Source organism: Nycticebus coucang, chromosome 20 (assembly GCF_027406575.1).
Source record: "Nycticebus coucang isolate mNycCou1 chromosome 20, mNycCou1.pri, whole genome shotgun sequence".
NCBI lineage: Eukaryota > Metazoa > Chordata > Mammalia > Primates > Lorisidae > Nycticebus > Nycticebus coucang.
In genome coordinates this window covers 31,510,208-31,523,808 of record NC_069799.1, presented here as the reverse complement: position 1 = coordinate 31,523,808, position 13,601 = coordinate 31,510,208, and positions in this window count along the sequence as shown.

The window sequence follows — 13,601 nt, the reverse complement described above, 5'->3', positions numbered from 1 at the left end:
GCAATAGGGTCTACAGAAATAGGGAAGGTGAGGCGTGTGGCCGCATCAGCACAAGCGTTTCCTTTGGCGAGAGGACCGGGCAGATCAGAATGGGCGCGAAGGTGTTCAAGATAAAAGGGGTAATTTCTGGAGCTGATTAATTTTTGGAGGTGGATAAAAAGGCGGGTGGCGTTAGTCGAGGGTTTAGTATAGGGAATTGTCTCAAGGAGAGGAACTGAATGAGCAATGTAAGCGCTATCAGTATATAGATTAAAAGGATGGTTAGTTAAAGTTAAGAAGACTTGAATTACTGCATAAAGTCCTACAAGTTGTGATGATTTAAAAGGAGATTGGACAGTGGTGGTTTGTCTGTCTATGGTGTAGGCAGCAAGACCATTAGAGGAGCCATCAGTAAACACAAGGCATGCCTCAGGAAGTGGTTGAGAGGAAGTTATTCTTGAAAAAATAAAAGGGTGAATTTTGCTGAATTGGAGTAATTTGTCGGCAGGGTAATGATTGTCAATCGCACCGGAAAAAGATAAACAGACAATTGGCCACTCATCTGTGGTTTGTAAGAGCCAGTTTAGCTGGTCTTTTGTATAGGGTAATATTAACCTGTCAGGATCCTTGCCAAAGAACTGACGACTTTGTTCACATCCTAAACGGATGAGGTTGGCAAGTAAGGTAGCATAAGGGATGAGAATCTTGAAAGGGGAAGCAGGAAGGTGGGTCCATAAGAGAGGACCATGTTGCCAAAATACTCCAGTAGGGGTATGAGGTGTGGCACAGATAATGAATGAGAAGGGTTTGTCATAAGAGATAAAAGTGACCCCTTGGTTCTGGATGGCCACCTCGACAGTTTTTAGGACTGTTATTGCTGCAGGGGTTAAGAAGAGGGGGGAGGAGGGGTTAGGATCACCTTTAAGAATGTCGAAGAGGGGCTTGAGGTCTCCGGTGGTAAGTTTGAGATAGGGTCTAATCCAATTAATATTGCCCAAAAATTTTTTGAAAATCATTTAGGGTTTTTAAATGGCTGGTTTTTAATTGGAGTTTTTGTGTGGTGATTTCCTGATGGTGGAGCTCAAATCCTAAATAAAAATAGGGGTCTTTTAATTGAATTTTATCTGGGGAAATTTGGAGCCCTCGGTCTATTAATTTCTGTAAGAGTTGTTGACTACATAGGAGTACGTGGGAAGCATCTGCTCCTGCTAAAAGGATGTCATCCATGTAGTGAATTATATAGATAGTAGTCCATAATGTTTGAAAAGGGTCAATAATTTGGGCTATAAACTTTTGGCACAGTGTTGGGCTGTTAGCCATGCCTTGAGGTAGAACTTTCCAATGGAAGCGATGCATGGGTCCTTTGAAATTAGTTACTGGTAAGCTAAATGCAAAGCATGCCTTGTCTTCGGGATGTAAGGGAATGGTAAAGAAGCAATCTTTGAGGTCAATTATAATCTTATAAAATCCAGCAGGGATAGCCATGGGAGTAGGCAGACCTGGTTGTAAAGCTCCCATGGAAAGCATTGTTTTATTTATTTCTCTTAAATCTTTCAGTAGTCTCCATTTGCCGGATTTCTTTTTTATGACAAAAATAGGAGTATTCCAAGGGGAAGTAGTAGGTTCAATATGGCCAGCAGCAAGCTGTTCCTGTACTAACGTTGCTGCTGCAGTTAATTTTTCTGTAGTTAACGGCCATTGATCGACCCACACCGGTTCATTGGATTTCCAAGTAATCTTATCAGCGTGGGGGTACAGGAAGGTGAATAGCCATCAGGGTAAATGTTCTATGCCTAGTCCAGCATGGTTAAGATTTGAGGTTATTTGAATAGGCTCTTTTATTCCTTGTGAATATTTCCCTAATCCCTGACCAGCGCGAAACCCTTGTTTTAACATTTGGTAGGTGATGGTTTCGTTTGGACTGCACATAATTAGTCTTAGTTGGGCAAGGATGTCTCTGCCCCAGAGATTGACTGGGAGGCCAGGCACAACATAAGGTTGGACAGTACCAGTGTTGCCTTCCTCGTCTGTCCATTTGAGGATTTCAGCACTCTGTTGGGGGTTGGAGGTTTGGCCGATACCCCGGAGATGGGTTAGGGAAGTAGTGAGGGGCCAGGAAGGGGGCCAGTATTTACTGGCGATTACTGTGGCATCTGCCCCAGTGTCAAGTAATCCTTCAAAAGTTTTGCCGTTTAATTGTAGCTTAAAGAGGGGTTTTTCTTGTGTGATTTGTCTGACCCAATAAGCATCAGAGGAACCGAGGTTATGAGTACCCCGGGTTTTTAGAGAATAAGGATGGTTGGAGGGTAAGAGGGGAAGTAATATTAGCTGAGCTATTCTTTGGCCTGGGTGAATGGTTATAGGGCCGAGGGAGGCAGAAGCAAGTATTTTAATTTCTCAGGCATAATCGTTATCAATGATGCTGGGGGGAATAATGAGGCCTTGCAGGGTGGTACTGGCATGGTCAAGAAGAAGTCCGAAAGTGTTGGGGGGCAAGGGGCCATAAAACCCAGTAGGGAGGATTTGGATGCCCATTTCAGGTGTTAGTATTGCGCCGGTGGAGGAACAGAGGTCCAGTCCTGCGCTGCCGGCAGTTGCTCAGGAGAGGGAGAGGAGGCTTGGACTTGAGGGGGCGGGTTTTGGGGGACAAACCTGATAGCCCCAGGGGTTTCTGCTTGTTTGGGGGCCAGGGGCTGGCCCCGTAGGAAGTTTCCATGCTTCTGCAGTAAGGGATTGCCTTGGGCATCTGTTTTCGAATGGCATTCGGACACCCAGTGTTTGCCTCGCTTGCATCGTGGACAAAGAGCGGGCGGTATCTGTCGTTCGGCCTTAGGGCCATGCAGTCTCTAGAAAAGTGTCCTGGTTGTTTACAACTAAAACAAGTTTTGGGGTTGTTTCCCTGAGCGAATTCTTTAAGGGCAGCTTGAATAGCAAGTCCCATAGAGTGAGCGGTGCCGATATCTGCACAAAGTTTAACATAATCAGAAATGGTCTTGCCGCTGCGGTGAGGCCATATGGCGGCTTGACATGCAGGGTTTGCATTTTCAAATGAGAGATGCTTAATGAACTCGCTTTCATTTTCTTGTTGGCCGACGAGCCTCTCAGCCGCATCAGTAAGGCAGCCATGAAATTACTATAAGGCTCGTCAGGGCCCTGTCGAATGTTGGCCAAGGAGGTAGTTGCCGATCCCTTGGGAGGGAGCTTTCTCCATGCTTTAAGGGCAGCATTCTGTATCTGGGCCAGGAGGGTGGGGGAAAATTTAGCTTGTGTAATGTTACTATCATAGGGACTACGTCCCATGAGTTTATCCCTAGTCCATTTCTTGGAGGTCTTATTTTCAAGATTACGGGCTGCTGTTTCTTTGTAGTTATCAGCATATTCAGTTCTCCAGAGGACATAATCACCTCCAGGCAGGGTGGCGTGGGTTATAAAGAGCCAGTCATTTGGGGTGAGCCACCGCTTGCTCAGAGATTCAACTATAGATATAGTGAAAGGGGCTGTGGGGCCATAGAGGGACACAGCAGTTTTTAATTCTTTAACATGCTTGAAATTCAAGTGACGATACTGCTGTTCGGCAGTTTCAGCTTTTTCAGCATCTGAGTCGGAGCCTCGTGGTCATTATCCGAGGCAGGGGTGTTCGTCCCCATCAGAGGGAGGTTTTGGTTCTGATTCGGGAGGGGGATTCCCTTTTATCTTAGTTACAGGAAAGGCGTGCAGCACCTTTAAAGGTTTTTGTTTTGAGCTATGTTTATGGAACGTTGGGGTGAGAGGGGGGGGATTTTTAGCTCCAATTCTAAAGCACGTAACTCTTGAATGAGTTTTAAATGTTCCTTCCTTGTTTGGAGTAAATCCTTAAGGGAGGAGACCTCTTGACATAATTTGAGTTTGACATTTTCAATTGGAGTGTCTTCGCCTAGAATCGGAGCACAAAATTGAGGGGCAGAAGCATAGGAAGGGGGATGATTTAGGACGGAAGGGAAGGGAGGCCAGTCAGAATTGTGATACTTAGAGGCCTCCTCTTCCTGGGTGGTCGTTTCTTCGGGGGAGAGGGAGTCGGGCTCAGGTATAGGAACAGAAACAGAAGGGCAGGCTGAGGGTGGTCTGGAATGTTCTTTAAGCACCTTTTCTCCTTCTTTAACAACCTTTTGGACATCAGGCCATTGGTTGTAAGTTTTTAAAATATCATAGATCAAGTTCCAGTAGGAAAATGCCTGAACGGGGATTTTTTCGGGGCCGAATGTCCTATAATAATCTTTTAGACAATCACCGACTCTAGTCCATCTCAGAACATCAATAGTGCCTTCTTGGGGGAACCAAGGACAGATATCACCAATAAAAACAAAAAATTTATAGAGATCTTTTTTCTTTACCCGAATTCCTCATGTCTTGAGGGACTCCTTGAGTCCCTGAATAAACAATTCATGTTTACTTAACGTTTGTCCCATAAACTCGTTGCTTTCTCTTACCTTGGCGGATCAGACTCGCAGGTGGGCAATTCTGTGGCGATCGCGGTGCGGATCTTCACTCACGTCCTTCCTGTGGCGCGGCGATCACAGTGTGGATTTTCACTCACAACCTTGGTGTTGCGGCAATCCAATTATAAGGGTACCCTTACTGGCAGCAACATTCGATGACAACCCCGTACCCTTGCCCCACGTTTGGGCACCAATTGCCCCGGCCCGTGGGGAATTCAACGGGGACCTGGGAAACAAAGGGGTCAGTTGAATGAGGGGACATTCTTTCATGTCCCCTCATGAAAGAATGAGAGCAAGTCAAGAGTCTGATCAAGCTCCGAAGAGTTTATTTTTTCAGCTGGGCTTATAAGCATTCAAACGAGGAAGTAACTAAGGGCTGTTCCTAGCAGGGCGGGGAGGGGGCTAGTTTCTGGAAAATTACTAGGAGAAGGACCCTAAGGTGGGGGATGCATTTTTGAGGAGATATGCAAGGGGAAAGTACCGTTGCTGTTTACGGTTGAATTCCTGAGAGTAGTTTGCTCCTAAAATCAAGATAGCAAGGGGCATTTTTGTGATATGTTTTGGCTCCCGGCAATATGTCTTGCTGGGTGATTTTTGTTTTTATTCTTGTGTGGTTTGTATGTTTTTGTGAGACTTTCAGACCAATGAACAAACTTTCTCAGAAATTTCTTGTTAACCTTGGCAAGAGCATAGGTGAAATCAGGGACAAGTTAGTCCAAGATTATGGTCATAAGTCCATAAACAAAATGGCAGTTTACAAATTTATTGAACATTTTTCTGAGAGGAGAGAAAGCATCACTGATGAAGATTGGTCAGGGCAGCCAGTAATGAGCAGAACTAATGAAAACATGACAAACATTCATTCAAGGGCAGTCAAAAATCTTCAGATCACTGTAAGAAGCATAGCAAACCATCAAAATGTCCATAGCAAAACAGAACAATTTTAACTTAAAAATCTTAGCTACCAAAACATGGATCTAGCATCACAACAATACACCAGTTTACAAACATTGTGTGTGAGGGAGTATTCAGCCAGTTAACAAATAACTGTATTGGGAAACCCTCCTTACACTCCTGATATGGCCCCCAATGACATTTTTGTTGGCTGAAGATAAAGGAAATATTGGGAAAAAGACATTTTACTGACATTCAGAATGTCAAGGTTAATACAACAACAGCTTTGATGGACATTAAAAGAGATCCAAAATTGCTGTGTAGTATGGGTTAGGCACTGGCATCAGTATATAGCTTCCCAAAGGGAGTCTTTGAATGTGACCATAGTGATATTCAGGAATGAAGTATGTAGCAGAATCTTCATACCATAAAAAAGTCAAGTTACGTAGATATTCATGAGAAGGAAATCTCCCCTTTCCTCCAATGTCATTTGATTTGTAGAAGAAACTATTAACAGTTAATGTTTTTATTCTTCTGGATACTTCCTATGAATTTATAAATACACACATTTTTATAAGAATAAATTATATCATTCTGTATTGTTCTTTTATTCACTGTTTTCCCAGCTATAGTAAATTGATGTCTATTTATATCAGTTCGAGATCAGTACTGAGGCCTGTTTCATCAATTCTCAGGCCTGCTCTCTATTGTATTTCAATAAGTCTTACTTTTATAGTTCATGTCTGAACACAACTGTAACATGTAAATTAAAAATTTTATTGCACATGTAGGTGCTTGTATTTGAAGACATGTTCTGTTTTTAAATGGATTTCTAGTTTATCGTGATTAAATTGTTCTCATTTACTGTAATGATAAAATGCTATCTTGTATCTACAATGAGAGCTGTGGGTTTGGGAGGCTCAAGTTGGTGATGAAGAAAAAGTAAAGAGAAATCAGACCTGTAACCCACACATGCAGTTAAAATGAATTTTATTGGATAAAATGCACAATTATCTAAAATTTAAAATACTCAAAACCATTAAGATTTATCTCATGATCTGTAATATGAAAATTATTTGGCAAAGTACAAAAGAGCCAAGTACTATTATTTTTCCTAATTAAAAATTAAGTATATTTGTATGATGAAATACTGTGTGATCCCAGTTTAAAATTACAATTAAAAATGTATAAGAAAATATAACAAATGTGGCCAGGCACAGAGGCTCCCATCTGTAATTCTAGTACTCTGGGAGGTGGAAGCATGAGTTTTAGACCAGCCAGAGGTAGATTGAGACCCTGTCTCTGCTAAAAATAGAAAAAGTACCCAATGCTGGTGGTGCACCTGCTGAGTAGCTACTCAAGAGGCTGAGGCAAGAGGATTGCTCTAGCTCAACTTTTTGAGATTGCCATGAGCTATGATGGTGCCACAGCACACTAGCCAGGATGACAGAGTGAGCCTCTATCTCAGAAAAATATATACAACAAATATCACACAAATGGCAATACCTATATTAAATTTAAAGTCCTTCAATAAAATAAGATCAAAATAAATTAAATGTAAGAAAGTTTACAATTAAAGCTGGGCATGGTAGCTCACGCCTGTAATCCCAGCACTTGGGAGGCTGAGGCAAGAGGATCATTTGTAGCCAAGAGTTTGAGGTTGCTGTGAGCTGAGATGCAACAGCACTCTAGCAAGAGTGAGCAAGTAAGACTCTGTCTCAAAAAAATGAACAAACAAAATATATATATATATTTATTTATTTATTTATTTAGAATTGTTAATATGTTGTTTCCATATGTGGAAACCATGTATTTACTGTGTGTGTATATATAAACACATACATATGTGTATATAATTAAAACTGATAAATGGATATAATTTATATTCAGGGTTAAATACAAATATCCCTCAAGCAGAGCTGCATCCCAGAGAAGGCACAAAGCCATGTGTAAAAAGAGCTACAGAGTTTGTTAGGTAAAGCCCACGTTGTAGCTGAGCCCTTCACCTGGGAGGTGCACCATGTACCCCTACATTGTGCCTGTGAGTTGGGAGTTTAATTACCATCTTCTGCATGAAGCCTCCTGCAATGCCAACCCCCTCACTGGAGATCTGACCTAATTTCACCCTCTCTGAACTGCCATAGCCTTTGCTTGTAACTCATAATGTCCTTCATCTGTCTATCAGGTTACTAAGTTTTTTTTGTTATTTCTGTGTATGTTTTTACCTAGACACCATGACGTATATTGAAAACCACTTCAGAGCAGAGTCTAACTCCTATTTAAATAATAGGTCCACAAGCCTATCATAACTGAACACTCAGTAAATAGAGTTTACTCGAAATTTGTTAAACAGTTACTGCATGGCAAGCATGGTGGCCCTGGAATATCGGGATGAATAAAGTCATTGGCCCTGCCCTTAATTAACAAAAAAAAGAGTACTGTGGTGACAAAACAGCATTCTGACCTCATTCAGCCTCCTGTCTGAGGCATTCCTGTCACTCAAGGCCAGAGAGGTGTGGCCTGAGGCCCTATCCGATCAGGGATGCTCCAATCAGATGCACAGCCAGAAAGGAGGAAGCAAGTTCCGGAGCTGCATTTGTCGCTTTCACTGGATGTTGAGCTGGGATCCCCTTCATTGCTGTATCTCCTACAGAATCCAGTTGTCTCTGCAGCAGCCTCTGTCATCTGTAGGGTGACACCTGGACATTCCAGAAGCTGGGAAATGGTGAGTATAGGAGACTCGGTGTCCTCAGATGGGGAGTGATGTGTTTGGAGCCAGACTGGCTGTGGCAGGACCAGGCAATTTCACTTCAGTTTCAGAGTCTTCAGGCGGAAGTTTGCCACTGGCGCCACTTGGCCATCATACCCCTGTGGACAACAGGTGGAGTGGGGCAGGTAGCTTGGATTCTGTTGCTCTGGCCCTTTCCTGTAGTGGTTACTTGGACCATAGCCTGAAGGTCTCTTTGAGCAACTGTGTGCCTGCAGTGCCTAGAGTCCCTCCCCTATGATGACAATGGAATGGTCCTCAGGAATGGATCCTAACTGGGTGTGTGGGACTTGTTCATGGGAGGGGCTGTAGTTCATGGAGCCTCCAATCCCTGCATTCTCCTGTTAAAAATAAACTTAGGGTAGGGCGTGCCCGTAGCTCAGTGGGTAGGATGCCAGCCACATATACCGAGGTTGGCAGGTTCCAATTCGGAACAATGGTAACAAAAAAAGCTAGAACAATGGTAACAAAAAAAATAGCTGGGTGTTCTGGTGGGCGCCTGTAGTCCCAGCTACTCTGGAGGCTGGGGCAAGAGAATCGCTTAAGCCCAAGAGTTTGAGGTTGCTGTGAGCTGTGATGCCACAGCACTCTACCGAGGGCGACATAGTGACACTCTGTCTCAAAAATAAGTAAATAAACAAACTTAGGGTGGGCACAGTGGCTTGCATTATTGCAGAACCGAAAGTGGCTAAGTTGCTTGTCATTGTAGTTAAACACGGAGACAGGGAGTTGATTCTGAAAAGACTTTCTTATTGGAAAGGCTACTTGTCATGTGAAGTATGTGTGAGGCAATATAGCAGAGGTTAGGTCCGCATCTGAAATGTCAGAGAATAAGGAAGACTACCACTCTCCAAGGCCTGTAGCAAAATTTCTTTATTTTACCAAAGCTTATATAGGCCATACTGCACGTACACACTATTAATCAATAAGCTTGTGACTCAAACCTCATTACCCAGGCCTCTTACTGCCTGGCACCTTACAAGTCTACTGATTAACTGATAACTATTCCACTAATTAAAACAAAACAACAAAACAGAACTCTGGGGGAGAAAACAAATTGAATGCTTGACCTTTAACAGACCATATGGAGGCAGTCACCCATCTTTAGGGAGTAGTCAGGAAATTCCTGAGATATACAGAAACCTGTGTGCAAGCCCTGCCTCCTACGTAACCACTATGGAGTTCTATCCAGGCCTTTTCCTTCATAGGTCCCAAAGACTTCAAACTTACACTCACAGAATTAATCTGTATAAAGACTTCACCTATATTTCCCCCATTCTTTCTCTGTTGTGGTTCTTAAAATTAACATCACTCATCCTCAAAGCAAAAATTGCTGCATGTCTTTCATTTTCTTACTTAGCTTGATTAATTCTTCTACACACTATATATTAAATCAAACACAAAATTAACAATGCAAATGGCCCTACGGAACTTCCAATTAAACCATTAATCTTTGGCAATGGGTTCAGTTGTTCTATTCCATCAGCAATTCCTTTTAAAATTGAATCTCCATCTATGTTTTCTAATTTATGCTGAAAAGTGGAATAAACTTCATGCTTTAAATTAACAATATCAGGTGATAAATTTTCATGATTTGACAAATGTTTTTTCACTTTTTCCCAAGGGAATTCAGTTTCATTATACATTACAGGGTTTATGCAAAAAGATGACATATTCCAATCACATTTTAATTTTATCTGTTTTTTTCAAACTGACCACCTCGTCTCCCAACATAACAACAGCTTGTTCTAGATCTGATGTCAATAATAATTATAGGATAATGTTTGGGTATTAAAGTAGGGTTAGGAATTCCAGGTTGTAAGGAACCCATTGGTTAAATAACTGAATTAATTTTTCTTAAATCTGTTAACATTCTCCATTTACCTGATTTCTTTCTAATTACAAAAATTGGAGAATTCCACGGACTGGTGGAAGGTTTAATATGTCCAGCTTGTAATTATTCATCAATTAATTGATGTAGTGCTTCTAATTTTATCAAAGGAAGCGGCCACTGCTCCACCCAAACCGGTTTCTCTGTTTTCCACTGCAAGGAAAGGGCAAAGTGCTGGGCAGAGGCCCCTAAAAAAAATCCTCTGATAATGAAGGAAGTCCCCAGTCCTGTTTATCATGGCCAATTCAAGTTATTTCAGGCTCTCTAGAAGGGCTGGACTGAGTTGGATTGTAGCCCATGTTAAACATTATATTTTTAGTAGATAGTATACATTTTAGCATTTTTTCAAAATTTAGAAACTGTTCCTACCCTGGTATCTAGAAGAAGAGGAAAAGGCTCCTGTGAAACTGAAACAGCTGGAGGAGGTGGCAGAGCAGAAGGAGGGGAGGGAGCTGCCATGGGGCAGGAACAGCCATGGCGGTGGCAGTGGCAGCACAAAAGACAAACGGGTTGGAAAACAATTATCAATAATTTTACAGTAATGAGCTAAAAGCTTTTTAAGTTTTGATATTTCTTCTTCTGATACATTAGTAAGAGTTTTATCAGAGTCACTATTCTCTGTTTTAGAATCTTCTGTCTCTGTTTTACTTCTTCCTGAGTGACTTTTGAGAGGAACTTCATCTAAAGGTCCCTCTACATTTGGCTTCCCTGTCAGGGGTGGAACAACATCGTGATCTGCATCAAAACTAGATTGTAAAGGTTCCAAAGCCACAGTAACTGATAAGCAGCCCAATATCCCTGCTTATGCATTTCCCTCTCTGGTGTGCTCTCCTAAGTGCTTTTCCTACATTTCTTCATATGTTTAAATTTAACTGATTTTTCTTTTCCAGAGTAAACCAGTAACAATGCTTAGCTACTACTTGAAACAATCCTTGTAAAGTCTTAGTTTTAACAGTAGTGCCAGTAGATTTTAACAAAGTTTTTAATAAAGCTACATATTGTTCTTCTAGAGATTGAGAGTTCCCCATTGTTCCCTTGTTCTTTTGCCGAAAGTCTCACGTACTTACAGTGCGATGAACTCCCTTTTGGTTTCAATGTTTCCTTATTCTTTTGCCAAAAGTCTCGCGTACTTACAGCACCAGGGACTCCCTTTCGGTTTCAATGTACCAGACTTACCTTAAACTGATAATCTCTTGAACAAGAAAGCAATCCTGAGGAAGCAGGCCCGTGCTGTCCTGGCGAAGCATGTCCTGCCAAAACTATGCCAAAATGTTGTGTGAAGGATGCATGAGGCAATGTCACAGAGGTTAAGTCCACATCTGAAATGTCAGAGAATAAGGAAGGCTACCGCTCTCTTAGGCCTATAGGAAAATTTCTTTATTTTACCAAAGCTTATATAGGCAGTACTGCACGTACACACTATTAATCAATAAGCTTGTGACTCAAACCTCATTACCCAGGCCTCTTACTGCCTGGCACCTTACAAGTCTACTGATTAACTGATAACTATTCCACTAATTAAAACAAAACAACAAAACAGAACTCTGGGGGAGAAAACAAATTGAATGCTTGACCTTTAACAGACCATATGGAGGCAGTCATCCATCTTTAGGGAGTAGTCAGGAAATTCCTGAGATATTCAGAAACCTGCTTGCAGGCCCTGCCCCCTAAATGATCAGGTTACTAGCCACTATGGAGTTCTATCCAGGCCTTTTCCTTCATAGGTCCCAAAAACTTAAAACTTACACTCACAGAATTAATTTGTATAAAGGCTTTTCTCCTATAGGTAGTAATTCCGGAGAACAGCAAGAGTAATTTTTTAATTGTTGTTTTGGCCATGTAATAAATAGGGGCTAATTTTAATAATTTGTATAGAGGATAATTTCAAAAGTATACTAAAAATATACTAAAGTGATTAACAACATGCAGGTGAGTTAAATACACATAACAAAAAACTAGTAAAAAATTACCACCTAAGATGGTAACTTTTCTATAGTACTTCATTAATTCTTTGGGGGGGGTTATTACCTATATTTCCTATTTCTGATTAGGCCAGTTTGACTGACTTATTGTTCCTGTGGTTTTTTGTTTGTTTGAGACAGTGTCTCACTATGTCACCCTGGTAGAGTGTGGTAGTGTCACACCTCACAGCAACCTCAAACTCTTGGGCTTAAGCGATTCTCTTGCCTCAGCCTCCCGAGTAGCTGGGACTACAGGTGCCCACCACAATATGGGGCTATTTTGTTGTTGTTGTTGTTATTGTTGTTTAGCTGACCCAGGCTGGGTTTGAATCCACCATCTCTGGCATATGGGGCCATAGCCCTGCTCCTTTGAGCCAGGCACTGCCAGTTGTTTTTTAACTATAAATATCTGATGATGTGATAATCTTGTTGATATATGGGAAAAGTATGACATTTCTGGTAAATTCTAGTGGGTGCACATCTCCATTAGGCATGAAGAAAATAGCTGTTCTGCATAAGTACTTCTAGTAAGACAGAAATCAGACGTATTTATGACATTTGGGGCTAAATAAGTCTATATGTTTTTATTTCATCAAAATGGAAAAAGGTTCTGGGGTGAGTGCACAGCCATGTATATCTCAAAAGGAAGATGATTGGGGATTGTATTTCTTCAATCTTAACATGATGTTTCCTCCAGGAGAGGCAGTCTAATTTTTGTGGGCCTCAGCTGCTTCTGGAGTGAGATACAGCTGTAATTACAGGCATGAGCCACCAGACCCAGCCTCTCCCATTGGTTTTCTGTTGGCACAGAATTAAGCTTTTTCTGTTGTCCTGGACAGTGCATGACCGCCCCCTTGTGGAGAAGCAAGACGACTTCTAATAGTTGTAAAGCTCTGAACTGTTTTCTGTATCTTTTTTTTTCAGCTGCTAGTAATCACTTTTTTTTTTAATATAGAATAGTGAGTATGAAGAATTAGATAAGAAAATTTGGAGTCCATATAAATGTTTACTGTTTTTTCTTTTTGACAGTTCTAATGTCCTGGTTAAGAGCAATTAGTTCAGCTTTTGTGTCCAAGTCCCTGGTGGAAGGGCTTCATTTCTACTAGCCTTTCTGCAGTCACTACTGTATAACTTGCCCTTCGTGTTCCTTTTTCAATACAATTGCTTACATCTATACACGGAGTCCAGTTTACCTCTTCGGAAGGATTGTCTGACGGGTCTCCTTAGCTAGAAAAGACTTTGTTCAATTACCTCTAGACATTGCTGTTCTTTTGGTTCTTGATTAAGATTAAGAAGTAGAATGGCAGCATTCAATCCAGCTATCACTTCTAACAGTATTTTGGGGTTAGTGAGTAATATAACTTGATGTCTTATCCTACCTGCAGTTAACTAGAAGTTTCTTTTTTGCTGAAGTAGGAACAAGACTTGATGAGGAACATTAACCATAGTTGGTTGTCCCAAGGTGAATTTTTCAGTTTCTTTTGAAAGATCACAAGTCACAGCCAGATTTTGAAGACAGGCAGATCATCTTGTAGCTGTAAAGTTTAATTGTTTAGACAAATATGCATCTGGTCTAGGAATGGTACTTATTTTTTGTTATCAGTACTCCAAGGCCAGACCCTTGTCCCCTCTCT